Below are 18,327 nucleotides of genomic sequence, written 5' to 3'. Positions count from 1 at the left end.
CATTAATTACAAAAACACTTCAATTCTCATGTTAAAAAACCAGTTATTGTTCACAATGAAGCAATAACCAAATGGACTCTGAACACCATCCTTCTAGAATTAATGCTAAAACTATTTCAAGCTAAAGGTAAGCACTGTATGGAAACTCTTGTATGATGAAGCAATACTATTGGTTAGTTCTTTTAGATTGTCTAGATTTTTCTGTTTTTCCAATATGAGAAATTTTACCCAAATTCTCCTTTCTTTAGACATATCCATATTTTTAGGTACTTTAATGTAATGATTAAAAGCACAAGTCCAGGAGTCAGGTAGTCATGGGTTAAAATCCTGTCTCCCATAGTCATAGTTCCAAAAAATTGCTTAACTTTCTTGTAAAGTATTTTTCTCAACTCTATAAAAGAAATAAAGTATCCATCTCTTGCACTTATTGCAATACTTAGGTGAGCGCTGTGCTTGGCACATAGTAAATATTCAATTACCTTGGAGCTCTTCACCATTATTTATCAGACTTTCTCAGAGACCAATTTTATATTATATATTCCTTATCGTTCCCTAGAAATAGTTTCTACACTTGTTTGAAACTTCTAAACTGTAGCTATTGTTCACAACCTTCTTATTACAATATACCCAGGTAGCACATACATAACCAGAATAGAGATTAAAAGGGATGAAGTCTCGGTGTATTCTTAAACCCATCAACACAGATATAGGTCAGGAACCCCACCATCTAAAGAGAAGTATATAGAAAATAAATTTGGCTCCATTACTGACCATATGGTATGTATATGTGTTTGTGTGTGTGTGTATGTGCATATGCGTGGGTACACATGTGTGTGCTAAAGATGAAAAATCCATATATATGTGTGTGTGTATATTTATATCCTTATATATTTTATAAATATTTAAGTTTATGTCATATATGGGAAATGACCTTTCTTTCATACTTCATATTAGTCACATGCTTATCAGATCAAGTGTCCAGTTTGAGGCATCAGACTTTTAAAAGAATGCGGAGAAACTGGAATAGATACTGAGAAGAAAATTACAAATATGCAAATGATATGTGAAAAAAGTCAAAAGAATTGAAGCTGTTTAGCTTTAAGAAGATCAAGGATGACCTGGTTTGTTTTCAAGAATAGGAAGAACTTTTCATGAAGACTCTGATCAGCTATTCCTTATGTCCACAGAAAATCAAACAAGAGGAAAGGAGCACATTGAAACAGTGTATATTTTGAAATTTTCTATAAAGAAGAACTTCTAGCAAGTGGTAAAGTAATAGACTGGACTATTGAGTTAGTTATGAGGTCTGTAATAGAGGAGCTTTGTTTTAAAGCTTTGTAGATAATCACCAGACCCAGTATTTTCAATTTGGCTTCTACCTGAACCAGGGGCTGCTCTAGAGGAATGCTGAAGGTTCTTTACAGCTTGGGAATATAATGAGAAAATAGCAAGGGGCTGCATATACATATAAGATATGTTGTACAATTAAAAATCTGTTAAAAAATCAACTATTGAAGAGATGGATCAGCCACAATGTGGAGGCAAGTGTTTTAGCATGCTCTGGCTGTTAGACAAAGCACAACATGAGACCCATCAATCAGCTTCTAACAGACAATTCCAGGTCAGCCAGACTGACAGGATTTTTAGTGCTGATTGCATTAGATTCACATTTGCTATTACAAAAGAGAAAACCAACAATTTCTTAAAACATAAATCAGTGTGCATGCCTTGACCCACAACGGGTGAAACAAACAAAATAAGAAAGGTTGCCATTAAATTAGTAATTCTCAATATGGATGAATGTTTCCCTTATTAAATTCAGAGTAGATTCATTCTAGGAACAATTTTGGTATAGTGACTCTCACTTATTATAGATTACTGACTTTCAGTGCTCAGCTGCCAAAATACTTTGGCTCATTCTCAAGCCCCAAGAATTGCATAAATTTTTCCTTTCCTCATGCTCCAGAGCCATTAACAGTATCTCCAGATGTCCTTTCTTCTCAGTTTATCTACTTCTTTTGTCTGAAGTCTCCTAAGAATTCCTGTATACTATTTACTGTAACATATTAATGACACTTCAGAGCCATATATTGATTTTAATAATCCTCAAAAAATTGTGTGCCTGTATGTCTTTACTTGGTTGATAGTTTTCTTAATCTGTCACAGTCTCAGATAAATATCTTCTGCTAGTCTGTGTTTCTCCTCTCACCTGCATATGGATTGACAGACATTGACAAATGAAATGTATTTTTCAGTCAATGTTTGCTGTCTCTGACCATATCTAAAGGGCTTGGTTGACTGCATGTAATAAAACAACAACAAAAATAATGAAACAAATCAAAACAAAAACCATATGATTAAAATTAGCCAGAACTTAATTTATCACTCACATGAAAAGATCTGGAAGTGAGACATCCTGGGCTAGTAAGGCAGCTCTAGAGTTACACAGGTTTTGGACTCCTGTCCAGCTACTCTGCCATTCTCAGAACATGGCTTTCTGGTCCAGGTGGCACCTAGCTCCAGCTATCACATCCACATTCCAGGAAGCAGGATAGAGAAGAAGAAAGGGTCAACACAACTCCTTCCAGAAAATTTCCTGGAAGTCCTAGACACTTCTAGTTGATTCTCATTGTCTAGAACATAGGTGGTAGCCACTCCCACCAGCAAATGATGTTGGAAAGTGTAGTCTTTTACTCCAGGTGACAATGTGCTCCATTAAAGTCCAGGATTCTGCTAACATGGAGAAAGGGATCAATGGATGATGGACTTGACAATGACAAACATTGTGTTGACAAGAAGAGGTTCAACCCAAATATAGTGATTTAAAATATCAGTGTGATGGGGCCTTTCACTTTGGTAACTATGCACTAAAAGCAATGGATCATTACCAGTGCTGTGCTGTGGATAGTTCATTCATTAAGTGCTTCATCAAAAAAATCTTCATGAGAACCTGGGAAGAAAGTTATATTATGTCTCAAGGCTAAATAATTTCATTTCATAGGTGACACGACTGAGAACAGAGAAGATAAGTAATATACCACCAACCACACAGTTAGTTCATAGTAAGGTTGATAATTGAACCCAAGCAGTCAGATCCCTGGATCTATGACTATTAAACATATCGTTGCATTGCTTATAAAGTAGCCTGGGGCATAGTCTTTTTTTTAAGATTTTATTTATTTATTCATGAGAGAGAGAGAGAGAGAGAGAGAGAGAGGCAGAGACACAGGCAGAGGGAGAAGCAGGCTCCATGCAGAGAGCCCGACGTGGGACTCGATCCTGGGGCTCCAGGATCATGCCCTGAGCCGAAGGCAGGGGCTAAACTGCTGAGCCACACAGGGATCCACTTTTTTAGATTTTTTAATGTATTTACTTGAGAGAGAGAGCAGAGCTAGTGAGAACATAAGTGGGTGGGAAGGGGCCGAGGGAGAGGGAGAAGCAGGCTCTCTGCTGAACAGGGAGCCCAACGTGGGGCTCAATCCCAGGACCCTGGGATCATGACCCAAGCCAAAGGCAGATGCTCAATCGACTGGGCCACCCAAAGGGCCTTCCTAAGAATTTTTCTGCACAAACCATGGCAGAACTCTCAGGGATTCTGCGATATTGCCTGTACTATGACAACATATATACATATGTACATGCACATAGTCTCCATCTTTAAAAAAATATCTCTGCCTTCATTTGGATATGATATACAATTTTTAGGAGTTGCTCTGAACATGGTGGTAACATCCTACTTCTATTTCATCTTTCATTTGTTAAGTGTTATCTTTATTTTTCTGCTTACTAGAAATGTAGAACTGTATAAAGTTTGTTTTAATTATCCTTAGTTGCTGCAGTGCATTCATTCTTTTGAATCATTTTATTCTGATATTTACCTAGGAGACTTAAGATGATTCAAGATGATGATGTCAGTCAATTTGTTGGGATAGGCCAAGCCATTGTCAGCTCAGGCACAGGATAGATGACAGATTTATTGTAGAAAATAAGATTGGAAGGATTTGGAGTGTTGATTTCAGTCTAAAGGAAGATATTCTATTGTTTTGATTGAGCAGGGAAAAAAAAAATCAAAATTTTAGTCACCATACAGTGACAGATGTTTGGAAAATTGTAAAATATACATTAGTCCTACTGAGAGTCAAATTAATAGAATGATACTTTAGAGGAAACCAATCTGTGTTTTTTTAAAAAAAAATCCATATTTTTCTGACTCAGTTATTATATTTCCTTTATGTAAAATCAAAACCTTCTAGTCAAGGGTCCATTGTACAAATGTTTCATGTCAGTTGATGTGTGAAATAGTCTTCTTTTAAAATAACTGATGGAGAGTAGAGAAGATTTAATGCTTATGGAATTCATTAAGATTTCATATTGTTCTGAAAAGGGATTTTCATAGCCCTTTATTTCTGCGTCATGTTCTAGTTTTCCAGAAAGAACTGAAAGAAAGTGGAATAAAGATATTGAGATAATTTCTTCAAATGTTTTTTATAGAAATTGTCAAACATATAAAAAGTATGAATTGACATGCACCCATCCCCCCAGATTCAATAGCTATGTGCATTAGGCTAATCTGTTTCACCTCCCCTACTATCCCCATTCCCTTCCCTAGTTATACATGCTAGATTATTTTGGACTAAATTTCAAAAGTAATTTCACCTATTTGTAAATACTACACTATGAATTCATGCAAGATAAGGATTCTTTGGGTTTTAAAAAACATATTCCCAAACATAATATCCCTTCTGAAAAAAGTAATAATGGTTTTGAGAATATATGTTAATTTCATCTCTCTTTTTTCTGTCTGCTCTTTTAACAGTTGGTATGTTTTAATGAGGATCCCAGCAGGTTTATATATTGCATTTTGTTGTTATATCCCCAGTGTTCTTTTAATATATAGGTTCATCTTTTTCTGTTTGTTTTTCTTGCATTTATTGAGAAAACTTAAAGAGTATCTCATATTGTGAATTTTGCTAATTTGTGTTCCTGTGGTATTATTTATTGTGTTCCTCAGTCCTTTGTATTTCTATAAACTGAACAGATTCACATTTGATTTTTTTCTTTTTGCAGGTAGATAGAGTTGTCTACTCTCTATTTCATCACATCAGGAAGGACATGTGCTTAGTTGTCTCTCTTGCTGTGATTGATTGATTTTTTAAAGTACTGTCAGCCAAATCTTTTCATCTCATCAATTTTTCATCTAACAATTTTAGCAACTATTTGTGATCTTTACCTAAATCAATTATTTCATTAGGAGTTACAAAATAGGGATAATACAATTTTATAATTATTTCTTCATTTATTAGCTGGAGTTTTTTCTGTAAAGGACAGATCTTCTACATTAACTATGTATTTGCTTATCTTGAAGTATAGAATAGGCACATATATAAATGCTTGATTCTTTCCTTTATCAATCAGAATAATGAGCTAACTCCTTAACATCTGCAAAAGTTCACCAATGCACTTTTAAAAAATAGTATTGTAAAAGTATTATTTTGTGGTTTAAAACATATTTAATATGTTTCAAGTCTACTGCTTTATTTTTTTTCTATTCTCAAATTGTCCTGTCTTTGGGTGGTGAGAGCATCTTAGTTCCTGACTTCTTTTCAGGACATACTAGAGCAAGAGATGCTTTGTGTTCATCTTGTATATTTCCTGCTCTGGATCTGGACATCTGTGATTTCTCCAAGGTTGCTTTTAATGGAGAATGGTATTTAGAATCTCTAGTCTAGTTGCTAAACCATTGCTTCCAGGTCTTTTTGGTAGTCAAAGCTAGGAAAATAGTTAAGAAGTCTATACTAATATTTCCAATTCAAATTTGGCTACAGGATTTTTACTTATTTGGTTTATATTTGTCTTATTCCACTTTCACTGAAAACTTTGGTTCCTAAATGGAATAATATAATTATTTATTTATTTTATCTTATAGTTTCAGGAAAATAATATGTTAATGTTAACATTATGATTATTGAATAGAATTTTGATATTTAGAAGATTTGTTTTGCATTTATTCTGTCCTTAGTCTATATTCTTACCCAAGATATACAGAAAAATTACTGTTTTAAAATTATTGTGAAATAGCTCTTTTCTGAGTGTTTAAGTCAGAAAACCATAAAAAAAGGTTATTATTTTATTTTAGGTTTCTAATTACAGAAATGCTGTAATAAATATCCTTATTCACCAATTATGATTATTTGAGTGGCATTTTGATAAGGACATTTGGATTATTTCAAATAATTCATTTTATAAACCAAAATGTTAAGCATCTTTCCACACATAACTTTGGTTATCTTACTAGATTGTAAGCTCCATAAGAGTTTTTTTAATTTCATTTATTTTATTCCTGAAATATACATAACAGAAAGATCATCAATTTGAGAACATTCTGGACTTATTAAGTTATGCAGGTTTTGAAGAAATACATCAGAAAACACATCTTTTTAGAAAACATATACACATTGGTATATTAGTTATCTTCAAGATTAACAAAACAAAGATGCCTTTCCACCAAATAGATTTTTATCTGTATTGTGTTTATAGTAAAATTCTCTAAACAGAAGTTATTCCCAAATAAATGCAGAACAAACTTAAAGGAAGGAAATAAGAGAAAGAGTAGTTCTATTTTTGAGCAGCTGCCACACTCAAATTAGTCAAACAACAAAAATTAATTGTGGATAACTAATCTAGGTGCTGGAAATAGTATCAAATGAAACACATAGCATCCTGTCTCAAGGAGCTTATTTTCTAGTGGAAAGACATGAATTGGAAGACACAGATAATAAAGCAGAGAAATACATAATATATTGAAAAACTGGTAACGGTTAGAGGGAAATCCTTGAGGAGAGGAGTGGGATAGGATTCAGAGCACAAGTGGTAAGTGTTGCCTTAGAAAGGAATGTAGGTTGGTGATTTGTGGATGGGAAAATGAAGTAGTCCCTTTTTGATTGCATATGTTTTCCCAAGGAAGAATGCAGTGTGAGTGGGTGATGAGAGGGTACTAGAAGGTGTAAAGTGAAGCTACTAGCTCAATACTGTGTTTGGTAACAAAACCTGTTCTTCCAGCTCACTTTGCAAAAGGAAATTTCACTGCCTATATTCTGACCAAGGGTGTTAAGACCATTTTTTTTCCAACTTCATTAAACTTATTAGAATAAGAACTAGCGCTGGACTGGTAGGCAATCCATAGATTGAAATGTCTAGCCTGTAGCATATCACCTTTGACATGGGCATGCAATGATTTTACACAGTTTCCTTTCTTAGGAATTTGGAATTAGAGGGCAGCCGCGGTGGTGCAGCGGTTTAGCGCCGCCTGCAGCCGGGGTGTGATCCTGGAGACCCAGGATAGAGTCCCACATCGGGCTCTCGGCATGGAGCCTGCTTCTCCCTCTGCCTGTGTCTCTGCCTCTCTCTATGAATAAATAAAATCTTTAAAAAAAAAAAAGGAATTTGGAATTAGGAAACTAATGAGAATGAGGCAATTAACAGCCAGTGCAGAAGCTAAAAGAACACAGTGAGAGATAGTTGAAGCCCTGACAAGCTGAAGTTAGAAGAAAGCAAACACTATGCTTAAGCTGAACAAATATTTCAGGAAGAATAGAGAGAATATGCAGAGAAAGGAAAAGAAGGAAGAGACGTGGAACAGGATCTGTATAGTTGCTTCATTTGATTAAAACATTCCAGGCCTAATTCCAATCACATGTTTCCTTAGAGGGAATACACTTTGACTTGAACTATGTTTAATTGGTATATTGGACAGCTATAGTGGACACAGCTGCCATCAAGGTGTATGTAGCCAACACCTATTTTCTCTCTTTTTTACAAAGAGCACACTGATTTTTCTTTAGGAAAACTTTCTTTCTCACTAAGGTCCATGAAATTTGGACGCGATTGGCCAATCTACTCATTCTATCTGTGGGCACATGGCCCATGTTTGGACAATAACCCCTTAGTCACAACAGTTGGTTCATAGAAGGGCCTATGACATAATAAAAGCCAATGAAATTCAATTTGGGAGGCATTTATTGCAACTTTGAAGAGACCTCTGGCTGTGGTTGTTAAGAAGATAGGATAGTGGCTAATTTGCTACCATGTGAAGAGATCTAAAAACTGAATCAAAGAAGAAAAAAAGCAGAGATGAGAGAGAAAAGCAAGACTAAATTAAGATGTTGTCATATGTACCCCTGGATCTATCCATGTTTGAAGCTTAAAAATGCAACTGCACCAGGCATGGAAAGGATAGTTCTAATATCATAATTCTAAGCAACATATGCTTTTGGTTAGCAAAATATGACTATGATAGAGCTCCAGATTCAGAGTACAAAGGAGAAAATTGGTATGTAACCAGTTGAGACCCTACCTTTGACCCTCTTCTTCCCATGGATTTTCTAGCATTTCAGATTTTTTATATCCTGTTATCATCTCTAAAATACTTCTGGTTATTCTTTGCTTATTTTCCTCTTTGTTAGGAAGGAGATATAGAGAACTAAAGTTGTGCCTCGGTTCTAAAGCTTACCTATTCCTATTAAGAAGTACTGTTTATTATTTATTTATTTATTTATTATTTTTTACTGTGCCTTCTGACCTGAAAATCAAGAAATCTGAGTTCCAGATCTAATTATGCCTCTGATCAGCCCTGTGACCTTGAGTAGCTCCTCACTTCCCTCCAGCTTATTGCAACGTTCTTATTTGCCAAAGAGAAGGCACCAGAGCTGATCTCTAAGGCAGAAAGAGAAAAAAAAAAATCTGTGTTTCCATCTCTTCTACCCCCTTACCTTAGCCTAGCCCATGAATCACTCACTGACTCCATGCAGCCTTAGATTCTCATGAGAAAGAAATCCTATTTGCTTTATCTGCTTTGAGGTTTCTTGAAGCCCTGAATTCTGTGATATTTCCAAAGAAGAATTTGATGAAATTTAATATTTTATTATCTCTACCTTTATCTCCTATAAATTAACTTCTTTTATAGATAACTACCAGCAATCAGGAAATAAATTTGATCTTAGAATTTTAAAGTTTTGTTTAAAAGCTTAATATCAGAGTATAGGCTGTATAAATGAACTCTGACGGAGTCTACCATTAAGTATACTAAAATAAATTGTGCCGTTATAGTGAATAGTTTGCCAAAAATTCTTTTAAGAGGCTTACGATTTGGAACACGAGCTAGAGTGACTGCATCAACCTTTCACAGTCATCCAGACTTAACATGTGCACTCATCTATGGCTCCTCTTAACAAAAAAATTAGTGAATTTGGCTACATTTGTGCCTTCATGAACATTCTCATTGCCACTAGGCTTGTTCAGTCCTTTATTATTTTGTGCCTAGAGCATTGCAATAAGGTTATAATTTGTCTCTCAGGCTAACTCTTCTTTCAGTTGCTTCATCATGGACACATGCTCATATTGGTCTTTGTTAAGACAATAGATTATCATAGCATCTCCCTGCTTAAAACCCAAACTCCGTGTCTCAGCTCCACAAACCATGATTTGGTCCATATTACATTTTTCCACTTCTCTACATGAGCTTTCTATTTAGCTCAATAAATTACATAGTCAGATAGTATTTTTAGAGGCTAACAAGATCTATGCTATGACTGAATATACAACTATGACTAAGGCATTGCCCCTATCATCCCAGAGCTAATATTCTATTGGGGCAGCCAGACAAGTAAATGGGAGATAAAAGACACTATAGTGAACTCTACCATTGGGGAGAACATGAAGAATTAGGGAGCCCCTAGAGCTCCAACGAGGCTTGCTTGAGAAGATGGAATCTCACTTGAGTTGTATAAGACAAGTAGACTACTCTTCTCATTGGTCTTACATATGAGAAACACTCTTCAAGGCCCAGCTCAAACCTCAGACTACAAAGTGTTTCTTTACCACCTGGTTAGTAAGTACCATGGGTCTCCTCTTACCACTCTGAGCTTCTATAGCATCCACTCACTTATTCATTCAAACAGCGAATATTTATTGTGTCCTACTATGTACCAGGAGCTGTCTAGGCCCTGAGATACAAGAGCAAACAATTAAGTCCTTGCTCTTGGGAACCTACATTGAAGTGAAGTGAAGCAGACAACACCAAACATAGAAATAAAATATACCAGATGTGATAACTGTGAAGAAAAATAAAATAGGGTAAGAAACAGATAATAGGGGCTCTTATTTTGGATAGGATGAAGTCCCTCCTGCTAACGTGACATTTGAGCACAGAGATGCATAAAATGTGGAGCACTGAGGGAAGAAATTTGTGGGCTAAGGGAACATCAAGCACAAAGGCCATGCAACCAGGAGTGGGTTTGGAGTTGTAGAAACACCACTGACTTGATATTGCTCATTTGGCTTCTCATTAGATATCGTCTTAATTCATTATTGCCCTTTCACATGAGTCTGAGCTGTTCCTCTCAAACATGTTTTCAGTTTATGGAGGCTAAGAACTATAACCTCCCCTTCTTTATAATGTTCCTGCTCTTCTCTGTACTCCCAAATCCCCTACATCAGTCCAGTGTCTTCATGAAGCATCAAGAAATGTTCACTGACTAAATGTGGGCTAGAACTTATTCAAGTTCTTGATATATTATATTTGTTATGGGTACTTGTACTTTCCTTACCTGGCTGATATTAAAAGAGAATACCCCATAACCACTGAAAGAAAGGGGTGGATGGTGAGGAGGAGGGTGCAGAAACAGAAAATATCCTGAGTACCAGTTTCAGGAGCCTGTGAATATTTTTCAAGGGCTGAGAATATGCGGGGGACGATCCCAATCTTTTGGCATTGGTTCAGACCCGATTTGTGACCCAGTATGTGGTCTATTCTGGAGAAAGTTCCATGTGCACTTGAGAAGAATGTGTATTCAGTTGAGTTTGGATGTAAAGTTCTGTAGATATCTGTGAAATCCATCTGGTCCAGTGTATCATTTAAAGCTCTTGTTTCTTTGGAGATGTTGTGCTTAGAAGACCTATTGAGTATAGAAAGAGCTAGATTGAAGTCACCAAGTATAAGTGTATTATTATCTAAGTATTTCTTCACTTTGGTTATTAATTGATTTATATATTTGGCAGCTCCCACATTTGGGGCATATATATTGAGGATTGTTAAGTCCTCTCGTTGGATAGATCCTTTAAGTATGATATAGTGTCCCTCTTCATCTATCACTATAGTCTTCAGGGTAAATTTTAGTTTATCTGATATAAGGATGGCTACCCCTACTTTCTTTTGAGGACCATTCAAATGGTAAATGGTTCTCCAACCTTTTATTTTCAGGCTGTAGGTGTCCTTCTGTCTAAAATGAGTCTCTTGTAGACAGCAAATAGATGGGTCCTGCTTTTTTATCCAGTCTGAAACCCTGCACCTTTTGATGGGGTCATTAAGCCCATTCATGTTCAGAGTTACTATTGAAAGGTATGAGTTTAGCGTCATCATGATATCTAAATCACAACAAGAAGTTTGGAGGGACCTCAAACACGTGGAGGTTAAGGACCATCCTGCTAAAAGATGAAAGGGTCAACCAGGAAATTAAGGAAGAATTAAAAAGATTCATGGAAACTAATGAGAATGAAGATACAACCATTCAAAATCTTTGGGATGCAGCAAAAGCAGTCCTGAGGGGGAAATACATCGCAATACAAGCATCCATTCAAAAACTGGAAAGAACTCAAATACAAAAGCTAACCTTACACCTAAAGGAGCTAGAGAAAAAACAGCAAATAGATCCTACACCCAGCAGAAGAAGAGAGTTAATAAAGATTCAAGCAGAACTCAACAAAATCGAGACCAGAAGAACTGTGAAACAGATCAACAGAACCAGGAGTTGGTTCTTTGAAAGAATTAATAGATAGATAAACCATTAGCCAGCCTTATTAAAAAGAAGAGAGAGAAGACTCAAATTAATAAAATCATGAATGAGAAAGGAGAGATCACTACCAACACCAAGGAAATACAAACGATTTTAAAAACATATTATGAACAGCTATACACCAATAAATTAGGCAATCTAGAAGAAATGGACGCATTCCTGGAAAGCCACAAACTACCAAAACTGGAACAGGAAGAAATAGAAAACCTGAACAGGCCAATAACCAGGGAGGAAATTGAAGCAGTCATCAAAAACCTCCCACAACACAAAAGTCCAGGGCCAGATGGCTTCCCAGGGGAATTCTATCAAACGTTTAAAGAAGAAACCATACCTATTCTACTAAAGCTGTTTGGAAAGATAGAAAGAGATGGAGTACTTCCAAATTCGTTCTATGAGGCCAGCATCACCTTAATTCCAAAACCAGAAAAAGGCCCCACCAAAAAGGAGAATTATAGACCAATATCCCTGATGAACATGGATGCAAAAATTCTCAACAAGATACTAGTCAATAGGATCCAACAACACACTAAGAAAATTGTTCACCATGACCAAGTAGGATTTATCCCCAGGACACAAGGCTGGTTCAACACTCATAAAACAATCAATGTGATTCATCATATCAGCAAGAGAAAAACCAAGAACCACATGATCCTCTCATTAGGTGCAGAGAAAGCATTTGACAAAATACAGCATCCATTCCTGATCAAAACTCTTCAGAGTGTAGGGATAGAGGGAACTTTCCTCGACATCTTAAAAGCCATCTACAAAAAGCCCACAGCAAATATCATTCTCAATGGGGAAGCACTGGGAGCCTTTCCCCTAAGATCAGGAACAAGACAGGGATGTCCACTCTCACCACTGCCATTCAACATAGTACTGGAAGTCCTAGCCTCAGCAATCAGACAACAAAAAGACATTAAAGGCATTCAAATTGGCAAAGAAGAAGTCAAACTCTCCCTCTTCGCCGATGACATGATACTCTACATAGAAAACCCAAAAGCCTCCACCCCAAGATTGCTAGAACTCATACAGCAATTTGGTAGCGTGGCAGGATACAAAATCAATGCCCAGAAATCAATGGCATTTCTATACACTAACAATGAGACTGAAGAAAGAGAAATTAAGGAGTCAATCCCATTTACAATTGCACCCAAAAGCATAAGATACCTAGGAATAAACCTAACCAAAGAGGTAAAGGATCTATACCCTAAAAACTATAGAACACTTCTGAAAGAAATTGAGGAAGACACAAAGAGATGGAAAAATATTCCATGCTCATGGATTGGCAGAATTAATATTGTGAAAATGTCAATGTTACCCAGGGCAATTTACATGTTTAATACAATCCCTATCAAAATACCATGGACTTTCTTCAGAGAGTTAGAACAAATTATTTTAAGATTTGTGTGGAATCAGAAAAGACCCTGAATAGCTAGGGGAATTTTAAAAAAGAAAACCATATCTGGGGGCATCACAATGCCAGATTTCAGGTTGTACTACAAAGCTGTGGTCATCAAGACAGTGTGGTACTGGCACAAAAACAGACACATAGATCAATGGAACAGAATAGAGAACCCAGAAGTGGATCCTGAACTTTATGGTCAACTAATATTCGATAAAGGAGGAAAGACGATCCACTGGAAGAAAGACAGTCTCTTCAATAAATGGTGCTGGGAAAATTGGACATCCACATGCAGAAGAATGAAACTAGACCACTCTCTTTCACCATACACAAAGATAAACTCAAAATGGATGAAAGATCTAAATGTTGGACAAGATTCCATCAAAATCCTAGAGGAGAACTCAGTGACCCTCTGTGACCCGGCGTGACTGGGTGCTGGGCGAAGTCCCCCTTGGTGCGGAGTGGGGGAAGCTTGAGGCCTGCCTCTGGGGTGAGAGGTGGGCAGGGAAAGGCAGGGAGAGTCACGGGGCAGCAGAGTGAGTGGCGGCCTCCCTCCTTCCATACACATTTCCCAAGCTGGCAGCTGCTGCCGCCGGACCTCCACCACTGCGGTGGAGCAGCACCCAGGGGCTCCTTTTCACTGAGCAGCAATCTCCCTAAGGTCTGCCTTGCTTTTGGCATCAGAGAGCAAAGTGGTCAGGCTGGGAGTGCCCCAGAGACCACTGGCTACCTTGCCCAGGGAGCAGGGTGGGGTGGGGAAGGGCTGAGCTCAGTATACACAGCAGGGTCTACAGGCAGAGTCTCCTGGCACTGGGTGCCAGAGGAGGGACAGCCTGGGAGTGGGCAAGAAATAATTGTACATAGTTCAGCTCTTCGTTATTTATAGAAAATGTACAGATGTGTGAATGTGAAATAAATGTCCTTAACTCTCAAAAAAAAAAAAAACACTTTTTTTTGAACTCAGCCACAGTAACTTCTTGCAAGATGCATCCATGAAGGCAAAAGAAACAAAAGCAAAAATGAACTATTGGGACTTCATCAAGATAAGAAGCTTTTGCACAGCAAAGGATACAGTCAACAAAACTCAAAGACAACCTACAGAATGGGAGAAAATATTTGCAAATGACGTATCAGATAAAGGGCTAGTTTCCAAGATCTATAAAGAACTTATTAAACTCAACAGCAAAGAAACAAACAATCCAATCATGAAATGGGCAAAAGACATGAAGAGAAATCTCACAGAGGAAGACATAGACATGGCCAACATGCACATGAGAAAATGCTCTGCATCACTTGCCATCAGGGAAATACAAATTAAAACCACAATGAGATCCCACCTCACACCAGTGAGAATGGGGAAAATTAACAAGGCAGGAAGCCACAAATGTTGGAGAGGATGTGGAGAAAAGGGAACCCTCTTACACTCTTGGTGGGAATGTGAACTGGTGCAACCACTCTGGAAAACTGTGTGGGGGTTCCTCAAAGAGTTAAAAATAGACCTGGCCTACGACCTAGCAATTGCACTGTTGGGGATTTACCCCGAAGATACAGATGCAGTGAAACGCCGGGACACCTGCACCCCGATGTTTCTAGCAGCAATGTCCACAATAGCCAAACTGTGGAAGGAGCCTCAGTGTCCATTGAAAGATAAATGGATAAAGAAGATGTGGTTTAAAAAAAAAAAGATGTGGTTTATGTATACAATGGAATATTACTCAGCCATTAGAAACGACAAATACCCACCATTTGCTTCAACGTGGATGGAACTGGAGGGTATTATGCTGAGTGAAGTAAGTCAATCGGAGAAGGACAAACATTATATGTTCTCATTCTTTTGGGGAATATAAATAATAGTGAAAAGGAATATAAGGGAAGGGAGAAGAAATGTGTGGGAAATATCAGAAAGGGAGACAGAACATGAAGACTCCTAACTCTGGGAAATGAACTAGGGGTGGTGGAAGGGGAGGAGGGCGGGGGGTGGGGGTGAATGGGTGATGGGCACTGGGGGGGCACTTGACGGGATGAGCACTGGGTGTTATTCTGTATGTTGGTAAATTGAACACCAATAAAAAATAAATTTATTATAAAAAAATATTCTTCAAGGGCAAGAACTAGAACATATGTGGCAAGAAACACTTGTGTTTCTGCAGATTTTAATGGAGTAGGGGTGGACTGGGAACTGGAATCAAACAGACAACTCCAAAAAACTGTGTTAGTGAATTGTAATGGGTGAGTTGATTAAGTATTGATCAGTGACCCAGCTCAGGTCTGAAACAGCCTCAGAACCACCTTCTGAATAAGCCATAAAGCAAAGAACTGTCCGCTGATTTAACTGGTAATCTCATTGGGGAAGCTGTGAAGTCCTTGGGAACAGGAAGTTAAGAAAGTTTGAAAATGCACTTAAATATTTGTCTTTTTAAAAATCACTGTTCCAAACATAACTAAGGCAAACAAGATTAATTAAGGAACAGATGGTCTTGAAAACTCTGGATTCATTCTTATTTGAGAATCAGGAAGTACCTGCTCTAAATTTCATTAGGTATTTTAGGATACATATATATTTAGCATGTAAATTCTTCAGGTGCTGGGTTTGAATAAATTTCATGTTTTGGAATAACAGTGCAGTCTCTGGACCCCTGAGGATCCTGTGACACCAAAACTAGTTTCATAATGATGGTAAGATATTATTTTCTATTTACTATATCCTGGTTGTAGGGAAATGTGCTGGTGTCTTTGCAGGAATCAAGTAGATAGGATCAGACATTGTGTTCTTTATTGCCATGTATTCACTGTTAAAAGAAAGATGTCTTACTTAAAAATGTCCTTGACAAAGCAGTGAAAATTTATGAAATTTCAGCCTACATGTCTTTTAAATATTCTGTACACATTAAGTACTTCTTTTGCATACCAAAGTACAAAGTTGCCTATAGGAAAAACCATTGTTTGAGTTGCAGGCTTAATAACACTTTTACTTAAAAGAATGTCTACAAACTATCATTCTATAAAAAATGAATGAAATGAGTATGTCATTTTAAGAAAAATAATTGTTATCAAGTGCCAATAAGTGCCAATAATAACATTTAAACTTTCAAATGAAAATTCAAATTTTTGAAAAATGTGTATCTACCACCGTGAGCTTGGAGCTTCCCCAAATTCAAAAGACACTTTTGGGATGAGATTTGTAGTTATTATATGGATATTAACAAAGGTAGTATTTTGATATTGCTTAATGAAATGTGTCAACATTTGGAAGATCTGCATAATTCAGTGAACCAGTAATTTTCAAATGATCAATGCATGCTGTTACAAAGCATGCATTAGTAAAAGACCCATTCAAAGTATAACATACACCAGTGAATTTTAATGTAACACAGTACAAAAAGTGAATTAAATATGGTTTCTGATTCCACATGGCAATAACCATTAATAACTTGTCAAGTTTTGGTACCATATCAAAAAGTAAGATCCACAATTATCTGAAAGGCCTTTGAAATATTCTTTCTTTTACTAATTACACATCTGTGTGAGGCCGGATCTTCTTTATATACTTCAACCAAAGCAACACATGCCAAAAATAGAATGCAGAAGCAGATATGTAGATCCAACTATCTTTAGTTAATCCAAATATCAAAAATATTTGCAAAAATGTGTAAAAATGACCCTTCTTGCTAGATTTTCCTGTCTTGGAAAATATAATTATTTTTCATTAAAAATAAGTTATTTATATTAACATGTAATGAGGTTGTCCTGTTATTTTTAAATTAATAAGTAATTAAACCTTCTTAGTCTTAATTTCTAATATGATAAGTATCAACAGACAAATTGATATAGACATATGTCTCTAGGCTATAAACTCTTTAGAGTCCTTAATAATTTACATGGTGTAAAATATCTTGGGGCCAAAATGTGGGAGAACTCCTACTATCAATGATTAATAATTATTATATAATAAAATAATCTAATGAGTATCAGCAACACAGAAAACATTCTCTCTTTTGTTGACATGAATGCATACATAGATAAGAGGACTCTATACACGCATGGATAAATAGATAAATGCTTTCTCCTCGCCTCAGACCTTGGGGGCAAAGAGTTGAGTTAATCACAAACCTCAGTCTATGATTAATGATTCCTGTAAAACTCTGCTCCTGTTTTATTTAAACTCTTCTAATGTGTTTGCTATGTATCCATTTTTGGTTTTGTATATGTATTTGTAAAACATATATTATGGTTTTATGTTGCTTATATTTTTATAGATTTACATAAGTTGTACTGTGAAATATATATATTTATATCTATATAATTTTCTTTCTAATCTTCATCTTAGTATTATATTTTAAAATCTAGCCTTGCTATCATATACTAATGAGAAAAGCCAGACAAAACATCTGACTTTTGTATATTTTTCTCATCAGATGCAGCTAGAGATTTTATGGCGGCATTTGAATATTTTACCCTTTACATGACAAACATGAAAAATCACCTCTGAGCTATAAAATTCATATAACCAAATAAAGAATGATTTTACCATTTGTTCTCAAAATCCATGCCACTGAACAGCTTTTGTTGATAGTCTATGAGGGCCATATGCTCGTTCACACCATCAAGGTTCCTTATAAACATGAGACAGACTGCAGAACTTCAACATTTTGTCTTCCCAGCTGTATGATCTTAGGCAAGTTACTTAACCCCTCTTTCCATCTCATCTGTAAAATGGGGTTAATAATAGTACCTTGCTTTATGGTGTTGATGGATAGGTTAAATGAATTAATATTTGAGAAGTGTTGAGAATGGTACCTGGAACATAGGAAGCATTATATGTATATTTGTGAAATGAAATGAAATGAATGAGGGCATCTAACTTGTTTCCACAAATACTAATTTGCTTTTCTCATTAGAGCATTTCTCCCCTTTATCTTTCTGGAGAAAATGTGTTGGGAACAAAACATATGTAAAGGATTATAGATAAAGAAGCTCTTACTTTGTTATTTTATAGGCATTCAGTTTTCATACCTTGTAAACAAATTTTGAAAACTCCAAGAATGACATCATATCCTTTAAAAACTTTATATAAAA

At 36.3% G+C, this 18,327-nt stretch overlaps 1 protein-coding gene across 1 annotated transcript in view; it reads left to right on the top strand.

Moving 5' to 3' along the window:
- Window positions 1-18,327, top strand: part of LMNTD1 (lamin tail domain containing 1) — a 381,533-nt gene that overhangs the window by 152,801 nt on the left and 210,405 nt on the right. The gene's annotated exons all lie outside the window — the stretch shown is intronic.

The sequence above is a fragment of the Nyctereutes procyonoides genome, unplaced genomic scaffold, assembly GCF_905146905.1.
Source record: "Nyctereutes procyonoides isolate TBG_1078 unplaced genomic scaffold, NYPRO_anot_genome, whole genome shotgun sequence".
Taxonomy (NCBI): Eukaryota; Metazoa; Chordata; class Mammalia; order Carnivora; family Canidae; genus Nyctereutes; species Nyctereutes procyonoides.
This window is presented reverse-complemented; position numbering and strand designations above follow the sequence as displayed.